Source organism: Ambystoma mexicanum, chromosome 4p, assembly GCF_040938575.1.
Source record: "Ambystoma mexicanum isolate Mex_15411 chromosome 4p, UKY_AmexF1_1, whole genome shotgun sequence".
Taxonomy (NCBI): Eukaryota; Metazoa; Chordata; class Amphibia; order Caudata; family Ambystomatidae; genus Ambystoma; species Ambystoma mexicanum.
The window spans coordinates 771,578,540-771,596,496 of NC_090927.1; the positions used below are offsets into that span (position 1 = coordinate 771,578,540).

A 17,957-nucleotide genomic window follows, 5' to 3' on the forward strand; every position below is an offset into this window, starting at 1 on the left:
AACATTACCCTACACTATTTTGGATACTCGCAATAGTTTCCTTTTAGTATAGGCCCTTTTTATTTGACTAGACTCGATTAGGACTTTATTATTATGATTTGATGGTTGTAGCTTGCGCCCATCTTAGATTTAGGTTTAGATTAGGGGTTTATCTCACCCATTATACAGTTTAATAAACAACCTTGAACTGTGATCACTGGTGTCTGTCTTACTTTGATACCATGCCTTCCTTACAGTACGGACAAGAAATAGGAAATGCCTCTTTAAAGAGAGACCTCCATTTAACTTGGATGAAGAAACTAGCAGAGGAGCACCCGCCGAACCATTGAGAGGCAGAGTGAGGTGTACACACGCAGGAGATGCCCCCGAACAGCATAGCACCTGAGAGACACGGAACCAAAGAGAGCTATGGAGCTTGCAAGTTTTGAAAGTGCTCTGGGTGTAAGAGTGAGATGTTTGAGGTCTGGCTTCTAAGTGGACGAAGAAGCCGAGGAGGCGGGAACTCCATTCCCAGCGGTGGCTTGACCAAAACAGCTTTGTGGTGGGCAGTGTACCCATATAACAATGCCGAAACCACTCGGCTGAGAAATCAGCAAAGCAGCTGGTTGCTGTCATGGCTGAGATCCTGGTGTCTGCGGAAGCTGCTGAACCCCCGACAATCCACCCAAAATGTGGCACTCTGAGCTGATAATATATATAACCGCTCACTTTACCTCACTTCCAGGGGAAAGGGGGAAGGGACAAATTAACAAACACCAGGCTGGAAGCTTTCAGCTAGCTGGTTCTTCACCTGTAGTTAAAAACATAAACATATAATACACCTCATTACTCAATGGGTTACTATACTAACCTTAAAACTCTATATCCTTTACCAAAATAGTCAAAAAACCATACCTGGTACTTCTCTTCAGAATGCCCAGAGAAGTGATAAGCAGACAAGACTTCCTTACTTGTTGACCAGAATCTTAAAGATCATTCAGCCTTCTCAGCAGGTCCATGAAGGTAATATTTAATTTTGTAGTTCGTCTTCTCAACCTCAAGATTCTTGAACAAAGTCTAAAGTTCTTTAAATAAGTTTAAGGAAGTTCTTTTAAGTTCTTGTATTTCTTTTTATATTTTCTTTTTAGAGTGTCTTTTACTCTTGAACGATTTTAAACTTGCGATGAAATCTTCACGTGGAAAAATCCAGCACACGCACTAAAAATCCAAACCGCGGGTAAAACGCATACGCGCTGAAAATCCAAACCACGGGATAAAACACATGCGCTTTAATCCAAGTCGCGGGAAATACGCACACGCACTGAAAATCCAAACCGTGGGAAAAAACACACGTGCTTTACTCCAAGACGCGAGTTAGACACACTCGCGCTAAAGTCCAACCCACAAAAAATACACACATGCGCAAAAACCAAATCGCGGGGAAAAAAAAGCACACGCGCTTTTATTTATCACGTGACACTTCTGAGAGCTCGCGCGGAAGCTCCACATAGATTTGTTCTTGCGCACGCGCAGATTCGAAACGCGGAATAAAATACACGCGCAAACTCACCTAGCAAAACCCTCACGTATTTGAACAGAAAACGCGAGTCAAAAGTTCACGCTTGCGTTTCACTCTCAAGCGCAGAGTCACTCGCGCAGGCTCAAGGTAACGGAAAATTCACACGCTAGTTTGAAATGATACATAGGAAAGAAAACAAACGTACGCGCTACAGTCTTTTGATACAGGTTTGCGATTTCAATCCTTTTAAATTAATATAACCTTTTTACAAAGTTCATCAAAACATGGAAAGTCACTTATCTTGTGATTGAGTCTTGAAAACTTCTTTTCTCAGAAAATTGTAAATTTCTCACTCCTGTCCTGTGTCTCCACGAAACTCCATACACAACTCCTGTTATATTTGCAAAGATGCCGCTCGACTGCTTGAAACTTGACACCCCTGAACAAGTTAAGCAGGAGCAGCATAGCACACGACCTCTCAGCTGGGCAAAGACGATGAAAGGCAGTTTAGAATGTTCACTGTCCTCCCTATAAACAATCTCCAGCCAATTAGAATTTAGACTGAGAACCTCCATCTTGGCTTGGGGCATTTTCCATAGACTGCAATGAAGGTTAAGGGCAAAATTGGCTGTTTAAAAATATAACCCATAATAACTTCCCAAAACCTTTCTATACTAAATATGTGTCTACCCTGACCCAATGTAAATGAGTATATGTTACTGTATGTAAAAGAATATGTCACTCCAACCTGACAGTACCTGACAGTTGCATGCAGAGATACGTGAGTACTGAGGGGGAGCCGACAAAGAACGAGACACAGGAAGCAGGAAGCCGGAGAACAGGAACAAAGAAGTAGACCTGAGCCGGCCCTGTACGTTCCCCAGCAGATAACAAGGTAACCGGGAGGCCGTCGGGGAATCGTTACAAATCAGGAATTCGAAGTTTATGAAGTGGAACAGTAATAGTCTAAGAAATAGTGTTTTATTTAAGCTTGAAAGGGAAACTATTGAAAATGAAGCACAAATACTCTGGGAAGAAGGAAACATACCAGATACTTAAAAACTGAAAAGCAGAGCGAATCAGACAGAGAATACTCCAATAAGGGAAAGAGAAGTCTATGAAGTAAAGGCGAGTGAAGCCTATCAGAACAAAGAGATGCAAACCAAATCAACCCTGGAGAGGGAGAACATCAGCAGTCAAAAAAGCATATATCCCATAAGAAAGTATCTGTTAAAGAAATCCAAAAGGCAGATCAGCCTAGGACAAAGGATGAGACGGAGAGCTACAAGGGATTCCTGGAATTCAATCCTGAGGAAAGAAGGCAAACCTAACGACCTTATGAAATAGCTGCAAGAACCTGTACAGAAGGTGACAAAAGACTACTAAAAAATAGCCTAACAATATCCTTGAAACAAAGGTGAACTCTGTGATGAAGCAACAGCAAACTCTATGAAAGAGACCATCAGTAGAAGGGATACATTCTCCTGACCTTATTTCTATTTAGAATAGTGGTAGGGTCAGGTAGTATTTGTTTTTGGACACTGGACTTTTTCTATTTTTTGGTAACCTCCTGCCGACTGACAAGCACCTTAGTTATTTATGTAGGCTGTGACAACCCATAGCAATAGGGAAAGATTATTATTTAATAAATCCAGCTGAAATGGCTTCACAGTGTCTGCGTCCTCCTTCTGATCTGCCGCATATGGTGTTAGTAGTGGAATGCTAAAGTCCCGATAGAGAGACAAATCCCACAAACCTTAAGAGTATATGGCAACATCTACTGACAATCTCTCACCAATCAGACTATTGGGTATAGAACCTTCCTTATGGGGAAATTAAATATTGTTCTAGGGGAGCTATTGCCACTCACTACCTTTAATTCTAACCTAATTTAAACGAGTGGTTGACAATTCGGACGAGTGGGAAGAAGCAGGAAGCACCTATTCTGAAACTTCCTCTTCCTCTGGTAACCACCAAGTCGAAATGAGTGCCCTCGAGTCTCTCCTGGAGTGCTTAGTAGAGCACCCGATAAAAGTGGATCAGCAACTCGGGACGGGCCTATTCACTCCAGATAGTTCCCCAGGGCGTACTCCAACCTTACCAATAAGAGGAGGATTTTGTGGTGATTTTTAAAAGCTTTGAGGGACTTGCCACCCAATTCAATTGGGATGAGGGGTTAAAGACTTGTTACCTCGCCCTCTTAGTAAAAGGAGATTTGCAAGCATCCTATCAAAATGTAAATCCATTGGGAACTACCCCTTTTCCAGAACACATGGGGCAAACCAATGCTTTTCACGGATTCAAATTTCAAGACATCCATCTCTTGGCCAATGAAAATCCCTTGGGACTAGCAGGCCAAGTGCAGAATACACTCACCCAACGGTTAGGGAGGAAAACCCTACCAGAGGTCTTAGAGGCCCTTGCCTTGGAGCAATTCATTAGTCCCCTTGTAACGTTTTGCAAAGATGTATATTACAACAACCTCAACCCTCACTTCAGATGGCCATTCTTTCCCAAATTCGTACCACCAGAAAAAGGTCAAAAAACCAAGAAGGTCTAACTAAGGAAGAGACCCCTATAAGAAACCTTACCTTAAAATACTCCAAAGTCTGAGGTCCCCTGAAAAGACTGGAGGGTGGTGTCTGTACTTCTGCTCTCTATATGGTAGAGGAGAGGCACAGAGGACCCCAGCCAAGATTCTCTATTATTGGTAATGTAGTCGAGCAATCCAGGCCTAGCTTCTCAGGAGGTGATGCAGGCTGGTTCTTAACTATAGTGTAGTCCCCAAGCCCCCACAAAGGAATGTCCACACACTGTATTGGTTACAACACAGTCTTTATATAATTAATATTCAATGTTATGTACACTATCACAATAACTCACTTTGTGCTCAGAAAATCAACAATGGTAAATATATACAGTTCTAAAGCTTATGTGTATTGGGACAAGTACCCAGCCATTCAACACTCCACACTGCATTCATACCATTTTCGGGCAGGGCTGTCTCAGTCATCGTGTCAAACACCAGATACTAGACACCCACAACACAGAATGCGTATTCGTCACACACTCCATTCACCGAGGTCCAACCCACAACATACAGTCACTGGGAAGGCTCCAGTCAGTCTGGCCTGGACTTCACAACAACACCATATATGGAACTTCCACTCAACAGCCGGTCAAGAGGAAGGGACAGAGTCAGGGCTTCCCAGGACTTTGGGAAAACAAGGTAACAGGCAATAGAAATGCATCAACTATACTGTCAGAATGTTACACAGATCAAATAAAGAGGAAACGAGCAGTAGAGAGAGGAAGGAAAGCAAGATGGTTGAACTATTGGCAGAATACTGGCCCCGTACCACTAGACACAGTTCTGGGTGGAGATTCCCCCCACCTGGGCAACCTGTAAGATAAAGATATAACACAAGCTCAGTCCATATATTGTTATGAGTCTTATTTCCTTCTACGATAGTTCTACAGCCCCAATGTACCTGGAATTGTAGTGTTTGTCGACGGGAAATCGACGGCCCTTCTTGAGTGCCCTCCCTTTAAGGCAGGAGTCACGGGTCGTCGAACGTCTGGCGGAGAACAGGGTGAACTAGCAGTGCTCATTGTCGACGGAGTGTTGGCGTCCTGCAAGGAAGAGGTGGGACGATAGTTCTGGACCACAAAGAGATGATGAAGAACTGTGGCCCAGCAAGGGCGTTGAGTCGTCGGCGTCTCTGTCGTCTTTAGGTGAAGGGAAACCCACCGGCGGATGCTCCTCGGCGCGTCGACGGTCGGGCCTTCTCCAGCGGGATAAATCGGGCGGCGATGCAGACGAGAGCATCCTTGGATCAAATGAAGTTCTTAGGGAAACGGGAGCACGGCGGCTCCAGTCGGCGACGGCGGTCGCCGACAGAGACGGACAACAGTCCGTGTGCTTCTCTTTGGGATTCCGCGGCAGTCCCCATCTCCGGTCGGCAGCCCGTCGTAGGTCTGTCTATCAGGGAGCTTTGGCAAAGATCAGCTGGTGCACGATGGTCCCTCGTAGCTCGGGGAAGAGGGCGCCTTACCAGGTCCTCTCTGGGTCAGTCCTTGGAGACACAGCAGCTTTCAGATTGTGAAGGAGAGCAACAACAATTCTTCTCGTCCAGCAGGGCTTCAAGGTTAAGCTTCAGTTACTCGTCGGAGTGGACTTCACCTTCTGAACACCAATTCTAGCAGTGAGAGGCCCCCATATCTACTAGTTGATCTCCCATTCATTCTGCTGGGTCACATTCAGGCAACCAATCGGTCAGAAGGGCATTCATTCATGCAGGCAGGCAGCCAATCAGGTGCATAGTGCATTCAGGCCATTCACTTCTCTCCAGACACTCACAACAGGTTATGTGTATTGGGACAAGTACCCAGCCATTAAACACTACACACTGCATTCATACCAGTTTAGGGCAGGGCTGTCTCAGTCATTGTGTCAAACACCAGATACTAGACAACCACAACACAGAATGCGTATTAGTCACATACTCCATTCACCCAGGTCCCACCCACACGGTGTACCCACAACATACATTCACTGGGAAGGCTCCAGCCAGTCTGGCCTGGACTACACAACAACACCATATATGGAACTTCCACCCAACAGCCAGTCGGGGGGAAGGGACAGAGTCAGGGCTTCCAAGGACTTTGGGAAAACAAGGTAACAGGCAATAGAAAGCAAGAGGCCACAGGGACCATCTTGTTTCCTATCAGGAATCAACTCATTCCAATGGCAGGGCCTGGGTATCCCAAAATGGAGGATACTCGGAGCACCTGTCAAATTCAGCATGGAGCTGCCACTAGCCCATACCCTGCTCTGTGGGCCACGCACAGGTGTCCAAAACATACACTAGGGGCACAAGGTTGTACCCCACCCATGGGTGCCATAAGGGTATCCCATGGGTCTGTTCACCAAACTAAAAGAGAGCTGCACCACCTGGAGTCCCACATGAACTCCTGTGTGGAAAACACGATGGAACACACGATAAAGAACAGTAAAGGACAAGGATACGGAGGCTCTGTCCCTCTGATGCATTTCCAGCATCACAGTCGCCCCACCCAGACTGAGGTTATCTCCCACGGGATAGACACCCTCATCCAGACGGTCAACATACCTTCTGGAAAGGCCATCTGCATTATCGTGACTCTTCCCTGGTCTATGCTCTAAGGTGAAATCGAGCCCTTGCAGGCTAATGGACCACCTGAGCAGTTTTGGGGTTTCACCCTTCATCTGCATAAGCCACTTGAGGGGCTTATGATCTGTTTGGACCTTGAAGGTAGACCCTGTAAGGTAGGGCCTAAAACGTCTAAGGCTCCAAACTATGCTGAAACATTCATTTTCAACAGTAGCCCACCTAAGTTTTCTACCCTTGAGTTGTCTACTGATGAAGATGATAGGATATTCCCTCCCTTTGTCATCTAACTGGAACAAGACAGCTCCAATTCCGGTGTCGCAGGCATCCATCTGGACGATAAAGAGTCGGCTGTAGTCGGGCGCACACAACACAGGTGCCCTACATAGACTTTCTTTCAGGCCATCAAAGGCCCTCTGACAGTCTTCAGTCCAATTAACCTTCCTAGGTTGTTTGGGTGAACTCGGAGCTGTCAGGGGTGCAGCTATGGTTCCATAGTCTGCCATGAAATTGCGATAATACCCAGTGAGACACCAAAAGGCGCTCACCTGGGTTTGAGTAGTGGGAGTCTCCCAGTCATGTACATCCTGTACTTTACTGCGTAGAGGTTGGATTTGACTCCCTCCTACCTCATGACCAAGATATGTGACTTTCCCCTGATCTATTGGGCACTTGGTGGCCTTGATAGTGAGGTTAGCCCTTTTCAAGGCCTGCAACACCTTATCCAGGTGTGTCAAATGCTCTTCCCAGGTGGAACTGTAGACGGCAATGTTGTCTAGGTAGGCCACACAAAAGGCCTCCAGCCCACTGAGTGCATGATTGACCAATCCCTGGAAGGTGGCAGGGGCATTCTTCAACCCAAAAGGCATGACCCTAAACTGGTAGAGTCCCTCTGGTGTTGAGAACGCAGTCTTTTCGTTGGCATGGTCCGTCAGAGCTATTTGCCAATAGACTGAGGTAAGGTCAAAGGTGATCACAAATTTGGCAGCACTTATGGTGTCCACAAGCTCATCAGCACTGGGCAATGGGTGCACGTCCGTTTTGGTGACGGCATTGGCTCCTCGGTAGTCCACACAGAACCTTCAATCCTTGGTACCTGCCTTGGAACTTGCCTTGGGGACAAGGACCACTGGATTGGACCAGGGACTGGTTGAGGGTTCAATAACACCCAGATCCAACATCTTGGCGACCTCAGCCTGGATGTGGTTCTTAACGGTATCTGACATACGGTAGCACCTGCTTTTGACAGGCACACTGTCACCAGTGTCAATCTCGTGCCTACACCACGGTGTAAGGCCTCGTGTCAGGGAAAACAGAGAGGCATACTGCTGGAGCAAAGCTCTGCAGGCCTGTATTGCTCTCCTCTGAAAAGTGCACAGAACTACCATAAATCACCAATGCAATTATAGAGCAAATACTTCAACCCAAAAACAGACACAATAATTCACAGCCACGCACGCTTTAGAAGATAATCAGCTCTTTACGGCTATTTATTCAAAGATTACAAGTACATAGGAATAACTCATAAAACTAACATGGACATAGATCACAGAAAAAGTAAAGAAGTCAAAGAAAGAATACATCACCGTGAGCGTATTATCATTCTTCATCTCGCCCATTTACAGCTGAAAGACCCCGAGGACAGCCAGGACGAGAGTGCCACAGCTCACAGGAAGGCCAGACGGAGCGTCCTTCTCTGGCTGAAGTCTCACCTGACCCGTCCAGGTATAGGCACTCCAAAAAAAAGGAGTTAATTCTCGAACCTTCTGGAATTGCACCTGCGCAGTTGAGGAACAGCCGTCGGTTGCCATCTGGGTCAATCGAGAGCTCCCCCCAAGGAATGCAGGGCCTCCCTGCTCTAAAAACATGCTCCACGGAGAACAGTTTCCCAGCAGAAATGGCCTTGACTGTATACCAAGTTTGAAAAAAAGAATGTTTGTCTCAGCACTGTGAATCTAACACTTCAGCAAAATGTGTGCAGCCTTTCACTGCGGAGTGAAGTAAATATCCAACATGGCTCCGAGCACTCCCAGAATGCTTTGTGCTCCCGCGCCATTTTGAACTAAGCATAAATTGAACAGAACATCTCCACCCTTTGGATATTTATCTTCCGTAGCCATGTGGCACTGAAACTGGTCATTAAAAGCTTCGAAATGTTAAAACTAAGTTAGGAACACATTGAAGGCAACAGCAACAAGCAATTATAATAGACAATATAATAAAAATGCAAGCAAAAATATAACGTAGTGTACCCCCAATATCAGGTATCCATGAAAATAATCAATCCCACCAGCACATACCTTCAAAGGCATTAGACCCTAAATTATGTTTCAACAATAAGTAATCAACAGCAGCTCTGTTCTGCAAAGTAGCATTTCTAATAACTTGACTATCAAGGAGTAACTCTTCTAAAGCTTGCGAAGTATGATTAAGACTCTTAACTACTAAACACGCTAATTTCATCAAAGATTTGTAACCTCCAGCAGCTAAACCCCAAACACCTACTAATGAAAGGGTTAATGCTAAAACCTCCGCTTCTGATAGCAAATGCACATGTGAATCACAGTCAGGAGATAATCCCATAGATTCAAAGGTTGACCTTTTACCTCAAGTTATCGCTGAGTGTAAAGGAAACATCATTAGTCCTAATCGAGTCAAAGCACATGGACTTCCAGAAATGTTAGCTGGAATGTAAGTATATGTAACGTTTCCACATGAAAAGAGCCATCCTGTTTCAAATGTTACCATCTCTAATTAGAGCTCACACACTTGGCAGCATTACTACAAATCAAAGGCCTTAACATACGTACAGCTAACTTTGGTGTGCGCATTCCTTTTATCTCAAAATATATTATGCTCCTGCTCTCCCAACCCTGCTGCCCCAACAATTCATAAATCATTTTCCTGGCTACATGCAATGTAGTAATTTTGGAAAAGGCAAAACATCTCTGGTTAAGGCAATTCAGTGGGAAGGGCAAAACATTTCATTTTTTCACAGATTAATCTCAAAATGCATTTAAGAATCAGGTTTCAACATGTTGGCATTCAAGTGCTGTTTCACATAGCTGTTTGTGGTGCATGATGTCACAGTCCACAACCCATTGTCCACAGTCCTTTAGACAAGAAAGGCAAAACATATCAACAAGGTCATTACAACCGTCGACTGAATCATTTGAATGTGCAGCATCAAATGTTTGACAATATGCCAAGTCCGCACCGTGACAGTTGTGGAAAAGTTATTACTTTGTTGGACACTTCTCGCAGGTTGCCGAACAAATGTCCTCACGCTTCACGCATGTTAGTAGCATTGAGTGCGGTGCATGACAGGTTCAAAGTTCACATTGCACCTCGCAGTGACCCGCTTTCTCTGAGAATGGGTCTGCTTGACTGATCAGTGTCACCTGGCAATTGCACACGTCTACCCCCCAATCATGGCACGCTACTTTCTTGGTTATTTGCCTAGGCAAAATACAAACAGAAATGTTAAGATTTCATCAAAAGGTACACTATCAGTGTTATCCACATTAGGATGTCATCATAACTTCAATATCAGCATTGCCCACCCCTTCCCTTAACACCACCCCCGCCTTCAGAAGTCTCATCAGGTAACTACACACTTTATCATATCATTGCTACCGCAATTATTTGTCACCCTTCTGCATGTTACTGGGGGCTTATTTGCACTCAACCATACGGGGTGTAACTGCCTAGTCACAAACTCATTTGTGCAATGCGATCATAGTTGGTCAATGGTACCTCAGACTGATCTGTGATTTTACAATAGCCATATAATAAGTACCCAGGTCACACTTCTCAATGGATCAATGCTTTTCTTTGTCACCAAAATGATCACGAATGCCAGGCGCCAAGCGCCTACTTGCTGCCAGTGTTTCATGATCTTGATTTAGGTTGCCCTGCTGGCATCACTCCATTTTTCAAAGGTTAAGTCTTTCAGTCCAATACCGCCTGCAGTTACACAAGCAGCTTTGTTTATCTTTTCTCCCGTTCTCCATACAGGCAGTGTCTTTAAAGCATCTGGTTTTCCACTTAATAGTTTCCCAAAGGGTGTCTGCTGATTTCTTGGGCCACCCTTTTGAGAGCGATAGTCTGAGTCAGTTCCTTTAGTTGCTTCAACAAATCATTAATTCTTGCACTAAGCCGTGAGGCTTCTGGATCATGGCTAATGTGCAGTGTTCATGTTATACTCCAAAGCCCCGCTCTGCATGTTGTCTCTTGCAGAACGGGTACCTTTGTCAGTTTTTTGCTTCCATCTGGAACGCCATAATGTCTTTGTCAGTTACTCCAGCCCTGGCAATGTAGCTTGCATTTTGCCAGCTGTGTATTTTCACTTCTTAAAGCACCTAGCGGTTTCTTCTCCAGTGCACAGCGCTTTACTTCAGTTCACATCACATGGGGCACTGGGATGCAGCTTGCACGGCAATGTCTCTTGAAATGGGCAGCTGTCTTTTCTTAGCGCATTCACAGATGCACGGTTTTCCCAAATGTTCAAATGCGTGATGCGCCCAGCCTGCCATTTGCATGCAGCATTTCTTTTTTTTTTTTCTTCCAGTGTTGATACTGGGCGAATTCCTTGCTTCTGATCAGTTCTGTTATTGCATGCCAGTGTCAGAAAGCATGCGTACATCAGCATGTATAAGGTAGATTGCGCTCTTTGTTCATCTTCTCACTCACAGAAATTATTGCCTTTAGTTCAGTTTCAGCATTCTGACTTCGCAGCCCCACCTCTGTCTTTGCTCACACTGACGGTGTCTCTCACAGGGGATGAAATGCAGGAATGTCATTGTTTATCTTTCCTGTGCACATGGCAGCGGCATACGCACGCAGCAAGCTTGTCTCTTTGCTCTTAGGCCTATAACTCTTAAGCTGGGGCGGCTTCAACGGAAGGCACTGATTTCAGACAGTTCGTCCAGATTAACTATTTTCTGCGCTGCTCCAGCAACTCATAAAAAAACTCCCATATCTGCCAGCTTCTGTAAACACCATTTTACTAAACAGGAGCGCAGCATTCTGCTTTTCTCATTTCTTCCACTAATAGCTATTTCACGCAGCCAGCCCATGACCAGAATTTCTGTGCAAGTTATCTTCAAGCCACAAGCTCTGCACAGCAACATCATTGTAGATAACAATTTCCAGTTCAAAAGTATCAGTTTTCATCATGGGGCCCAGTGTGATGTAATTCGGCAAAGCGTCTTTTAGCCTGTTTAAAAACAGGCCACTGATCAATGTCCCATGTAAAATCATGTTTCTTTCTGGTGACTTTGTAGTTTGGCTTCACAAACTCACTCCAATGCAATGTGCGATCTTTAAAAAGAACCCTCAACCCACTGAATCTTTGTGCTGTCTTAACACACACAGATTTTTCATTCTGTTGTACCATTGCCAGAATGTATTTCAGTGCATTATTTCAGTGCATTCAAAACATGTCATGTGTAGTGCAGCTCCCTGCACGTTTTCTGCAAGAGCAACCCACACTCTATATTGCTTGTGGGCGGTTAATGTGTCAACAACATTATCACTATATATCACAATCAACTTGTCCTTGTCTCGTATAAAACATACATCCCTTAATAACAACAGTACTTTTGCCATTGGCACCAATCCCATGGCATAGTGTGCGAACAGTCAAAATACTCTAGGGGCAATTTAGGGGCAATTTAGAAAATAATAATTGTCTTTTCCCCCCAAACCATTGCAAACTGATTCTGCAATTTCAAATCAATACACAAAAATCGAAAATTCAAATGCCATTCACTCACTTTTTTACCCCTTGCAAACATGGCACAGCTAAAATGCATTGCAGGCAATTTTAGTGTGTTCCTTTAAACAGCATGCACCACCAGCACATGGAATTTACAGTTGCCAAAAACAAACCCTTTAGGCTTTCAACACTGATGTTACTCTTTCTCCTAAACACGGCTCATTCCCACGTTATCTTCAGGAATGTGAACACTTCAAAAGCATACATTATAAGAAAGGCGCACCTTCGCCTCTTTATATTACAGCCCCCCACTCGCTAGCACACAGGGGCTGAGTCACACTGTTTAAACACTAGTCACAATTTGCCTGTCAAATACTTGAATTTTTTTTCTTTTCTCTGCCCTCATTCCAAAGTAGAGCAAGCTTTCACTTTGCAATCCAAATTACAACTTTGTCAAGGGAAACCGCATGAAAAAATTATTTCCTAATTGAACATAAATCTTTCTTCACCATTCATCGGAGCACTGTGAACATAGTCATTTTTCCGCTTTGCTCACTACTTTTCGGCTCCCTGGTTTCATTCCCAAGCAGTAAGTCAGCCACGACTGATTTACTGAAGGAGAAATGTCTCAACCGCCCGTGCTATCGGCCGTGGCAGGCCGACACAAAAGGGCTGTCTATTGGCTGTCTCAGAGCTGCAGTGAGACGACCAAGGAAAGGCGACAGCCTGCTCTGCATTCTCTCACACAATTGTCATTTCACAGCAAGGGAAAAGGAAAAAAAAAACAGCTTGACACAGTTCAACACTCACTGCCCAATTACTCTCGCTTGCAAGATAACCGAAGCCTGTCTGCGTTCAAACAGATTATTTGGAACACTTCGGGCCTCATTACGACCCAGGCGGTAAGTTACCGCCTGGGTCGTACCTTTACCACCATGGCGTAAACTACGTTTATGCCATGGTGGTTGGCGGACTTACCGCCCCATTCCGAGGTTGGCGGGGCGGTAAGTCCCCAATCCCCATTTACCCTTCCCCATTCCCATTTTTGCCCCATAGGGCATAATGGGAGTGGGGAAGGCGTTAATTACGCCACCGTAAATTACGGTGGCGTAATTAACAACAAGGTCCCTTAGCGCCATGGATTTTAACACCTGCTAAAAGCAGGTGTTAAATCCTCCATGGCGCTAAGGGACCTCGGAATCAGGCGGTAAGGGTCGGCGCCGTTTACGCCGCCGTAAACCCCTTACCGCCTGGGTCCTAATGAGGCCCTTCATCACAAATAACCCTGCTCACAGCGCCATAATGTATTGCTCTCCTCTGAAAAGTGCACAGAACTACCATAAATCACCAATGCAATTATAGAGCAAATACTTCAACCCAAAAACAGACACAATAATTCACAGTCACGCACGCTTTAGAAGATAATCAGCTCTTTACGGCTATTTATTCAAAGATTACAAGTACATAGAAATAACTCAGAAAACTAACATGGACATAGATCACAGAAAAAGTAAAGAAGTCAAAGAAAGAATACATCACCGTGAGCGTATTATCATTCTTCATTTCGCCCATTTACGGCTGGAAGACCCCGAGGACAGCCAGGTCGAGAGTGCCACAGCTCACAGGAAGGCCAGACGGAGCGTCCTTCTCTGGCTGAAGTCTCACCTGACCCCTCTAGGTTTCCGCCTATATAGGCACTCCAAAAAAAAGGAGTTAATTCTCGAACCTTCTGGAATTGCACCTGCGCAGTTGAGGAACAGCCGTCGGTTGGCAGCTGGGTCAATCGAGATCCCCCCCCCCAAAGAATGCAGGGCCTCCCTGCTCTAAAAACATGCTCCACGGAGAACAGTTTCCCAGCAGAAATGGCCTCGACTGCATACCAAGTTTGAAAAAAAGCATGTTTGTCTCAGCACTGTGAATCTAACACTTCAGCAAAATGTGTGCAGCCTTTCACTGCCGAGTGAAGTAAATATCCAACATGGCTCCGAGCACTCCCAGAATGCATTGTGATCCCGCGCCATTTTGAACTAAGCATAAATTGAGCAGAACAAGGCCCTCTGCTGCTCTGTCATCAGATTTGGAGAGAGATGTACTCCCTCCACTGAGCCATCCTGAGGGTTGCTATGCAGCAAATCAGGAAGGTGCTCACTTTCATCCTCTTCTTGCTCTGAAGCTAGCAAGAGGTATGAGACTTCTGCTCGCCTGTGGAAAGGCTTGAGCCTGTTAACATGGAATACCTGAGGTGCTGCCCCTGGGATTCCCATGTCAACCAGATAATTGACTTCGCCCATCTTGGAGATGATCCTGAAGGGTCCAGACCACCTGTCTGCCAAAGCTCTAGGTTTGGTAGGCTCCATCACAAGGATTTCCTGTCCAGGAGTCCAATCCACTTGCGAGGCTTTAAGGTCATGCCAGTACTTGTTCAGTTCCTGGCTGGCCTTGAGGTTTGCTGTTGCCTGACCCATCATCTGTGTCATCCTCTGTCTGAGGCCTAACACATAGACCTCCACTTGCTTGGCGGGACCTGGAGGGGTGGCCTCCAAACCTTCTCTGATCAAGGCAAGGGGCCCCCTCACAGGAGGTCCAAAGAGTAACTCAAAGGGGCTGAAATCAACACCCTCTTGAGGTACCTCTCTGTAAGCAAACAGTAGGCATGGCAGGAGGAGATCCCATTTCCTCCTTAGGGGCTCTTCCAAAGCGCCTAGCAGGCCTTTGAGAGTTTTATTAAATCTCTCAACCAGACCATTGGTGTGGGGATGGTAAGAGGGGGAGAACTTGTAGCTTTCCACATGGTTTTCATGTAACTAGACATGAGGTTGGATCCTCTGTCAGAGACAACCTCCTTGGGGAATCCAACAAGGGTAAAAATGCCCAGGAGAGCCCTGGCAACCACCTTGGCGCAGTTACAGTCCAAAGCAGTATAGCCTTAGGGTACCTGGTGGCATGATCTACCAAGACCAGGATGAACCGATGTCCACCTGAAGTGGGAGGGTCAAGGGGACCGACAATGTCGATGCCCACCCTCTCAAACGGTGTGCCAACCACTGGCAATGGTTGCAGTGGGGTAATGACACTGCCTCCAGTCTTGCCAGACAACTGACAAGTTGGGCAGGTCCGGCAGTGGGACTCCACTTCTACACTCATCCGAGGCCAGTAGAAATGGGCAAAGAGCCTCTGCCTAGTCTTCTTGGTACCAAGATGACCAGCTAAGGTCACCTCATGCGCCAACTGCAGCAGGAAGGGCCTGTAAACCTGGGGTACCACCAACCTCTTGAGGGCACCAGGTTCAGGCTTAGTGGGCTCACTAACAAGGAGCTCACCCTCCCAATAGATTTGGAATGTCCTAGGCACTTCTCCTTGTGCCTGGAACAGGGCCTGTTTCCTCAGACCCTCGAGAGAGTGGCACTCTCTCTGTCCCTTACAGAAGTCCGCCCAGGTGGGTCCCCCTTCCGCTAACAAGCATTGAAGGTCGGGATGATCCTCTGGGTTGAGAACCTCTCCCACAGGAGTGTCTTCTGTCTCTTCTCCCTCAGGAGTTGAGTTTGGGTTTTCCACTGGACCTAGCCCGTCCGGAGCATGGATCCCAATGGCTGCTGTAGGAACAGCAGGAAGAGAAGGAGCCCCCTGCACACAGGTGGCCTTCTTGTTCTTCCTTTTTCTTGCCTTAGGCCTCACCTTTGGCTCGGGTACCTGACTCACAGTCAGACCCTGTGTCACCTGTGACCTAGTGACTGCAGTAGCAGTCAAGGGAAGACCATCCAAGATCAACCCCAACTCTACTAGATCATTACCTAAAAGAATGTTAGCAGGGACATTGTCCTGAATCAGGAGAGGAAGCTTTGTTGTCTTGTCTCCAATCATGAGTGTGACTAAGGCTACAGGCGATAATTTGGGAGGCCCACCAGCTAACCTGGTGGTTCTCAGAGGAGCGCCTACATAGTCCTCTGGCTTGAGCAGGGTCCTCTCCACCACTGCCATGCTTGGCCCAGTGTCCCTCAAACCAGTAAAAGGCTGGCCATTCAAGAGGACACTCCTCAAAAACCTACGGGTGTTCTTTGGGATAGTCGCCAGTACTTCCGCGTACTGGTCCCAGGCCCCAAGGGACACTAAGAAATCTCTACAGGAGCTCCAAATTTGATTCCTGTAGAGGAGGGGAGGACAGTGGCCTCCACCTCAGACATGGGGTAAGGGTAGCTCAGGCTGACAGCCTGTACTCCAAGTGCCTTACCTTTCCACTTGGAGTCACCCCTTCTGTGATCCAGAGCCCCACAATCCCAACACGTGCCGGGAATGTGGGGTACGGTACTGGAACCATTGGGAGCCTGCTTTGCAGCAGGTGGACCACTACTCTTATTCCCACCCACAGATGTCTTATCCCCACCAGATTATGGGTCTTAGGAGAGGAAGGTTTTGGTTTACCCGACTGTGACTGCTTTTGGGACTCCTCAGCTTTCTGATTGGTCCCCTTTTCTTTGTCCTTCCCACTGGAGTCCTTAGGTGACACCCGGTGGGAGACCCACTTGTCAGCCAACCTAGCCAGCTTAAAGGGATCCAAAATGTTTCGGTCAGCAACATACTGACGCAGCTCTGGTGAACGGGCTTCAGAAAAATGCTCAAAAAACAAAAGGTGAGACAAGTCAACAAACGTTTTCACTTTGTAACCATCAATCCACCCCATCATGTTCATGTGCGCAGCACTCACCCAGTCAACCCAAGACACATTCTCTCTTTTCTTAAAATCCCTGAACCTTTTAAGGTATTGGGTAGGTGTCTTGCCAAACTTGGCAATCAAAGCAGACTTCATGCACTCATACTGACCCCTTTCTTCCACACTCAGTTTCAGAATACAGTCATATCCAGTCTGAGGCACTCTGCTTAACAAACACTTAGCCCAATCTCTCTTATCAACATCATGAATTGCACAAGCCATTTCAAATGCTTCAATCCATTGGAGGATATCTGAACCCTCCACAAACACACCAACCAAATCTTTCATAAACTTGGTGGCTGGGGACCTGACACTCTCACTGGGTTTAGCTGAAGTTTCCACTCTAGTTTTCTCTAGTTGGATTCCCTGACATTGTGTCCTTGTTCTTGAGTTCAAGGTCCTTGTCTTTGAGTTCAAGATCTCCATTCTTGAGCTCCACTTGCTGTGCCAACTCCTCTTTCTTAAGCTCAGCATCTATTTCCAACTTGCGGTATTCAAAGGCCAATTTCATCCTTAATAACTCAAGCTCCAAGGAATTGCTGGGGTTCGGAACAGAGGCAGCAGGAATTGTGGCATTCACAGAAACAGATTCAGCAAAAACCCCAGGGTCAGAGTCCTGATTGTTTCCATCCCCCCCCCCCCCCTCAAGAGTTTCACAATCAGTCTGGTAGTCCACCAGGGCAGCTATCAGCTCAGCCCTAGACTTATCCACAAAGTCTAACTCCCTGGCTTTACAAGGACTCTGGAGAGCCTCTAAGCTCATCCTAGTCAATTTACCATTTGCACTAGACTCCATTGCTTGTAATGCATTTATTTTCTACACAACTAAACCTCACTTTAATAAAGTGCAGATATTTTGTAAGTGGCATGGTTATACTCTGA

General features: G+C 46.1%; 1 protein-coding gene across 5 annotated transcripts in view; it reads left to right on the forward strand.

The window, feature by feature from the left end:
* DOP1A (DOP1 leucine zipper like protein A) overlaps window positions 1-17,957 on the forward strand; it is a 2,904,166-nt gene that overhangs the window by 1,299,816 nt on the left and 1,586,393 nt on the right. The window lies entirely within an intron of this gene.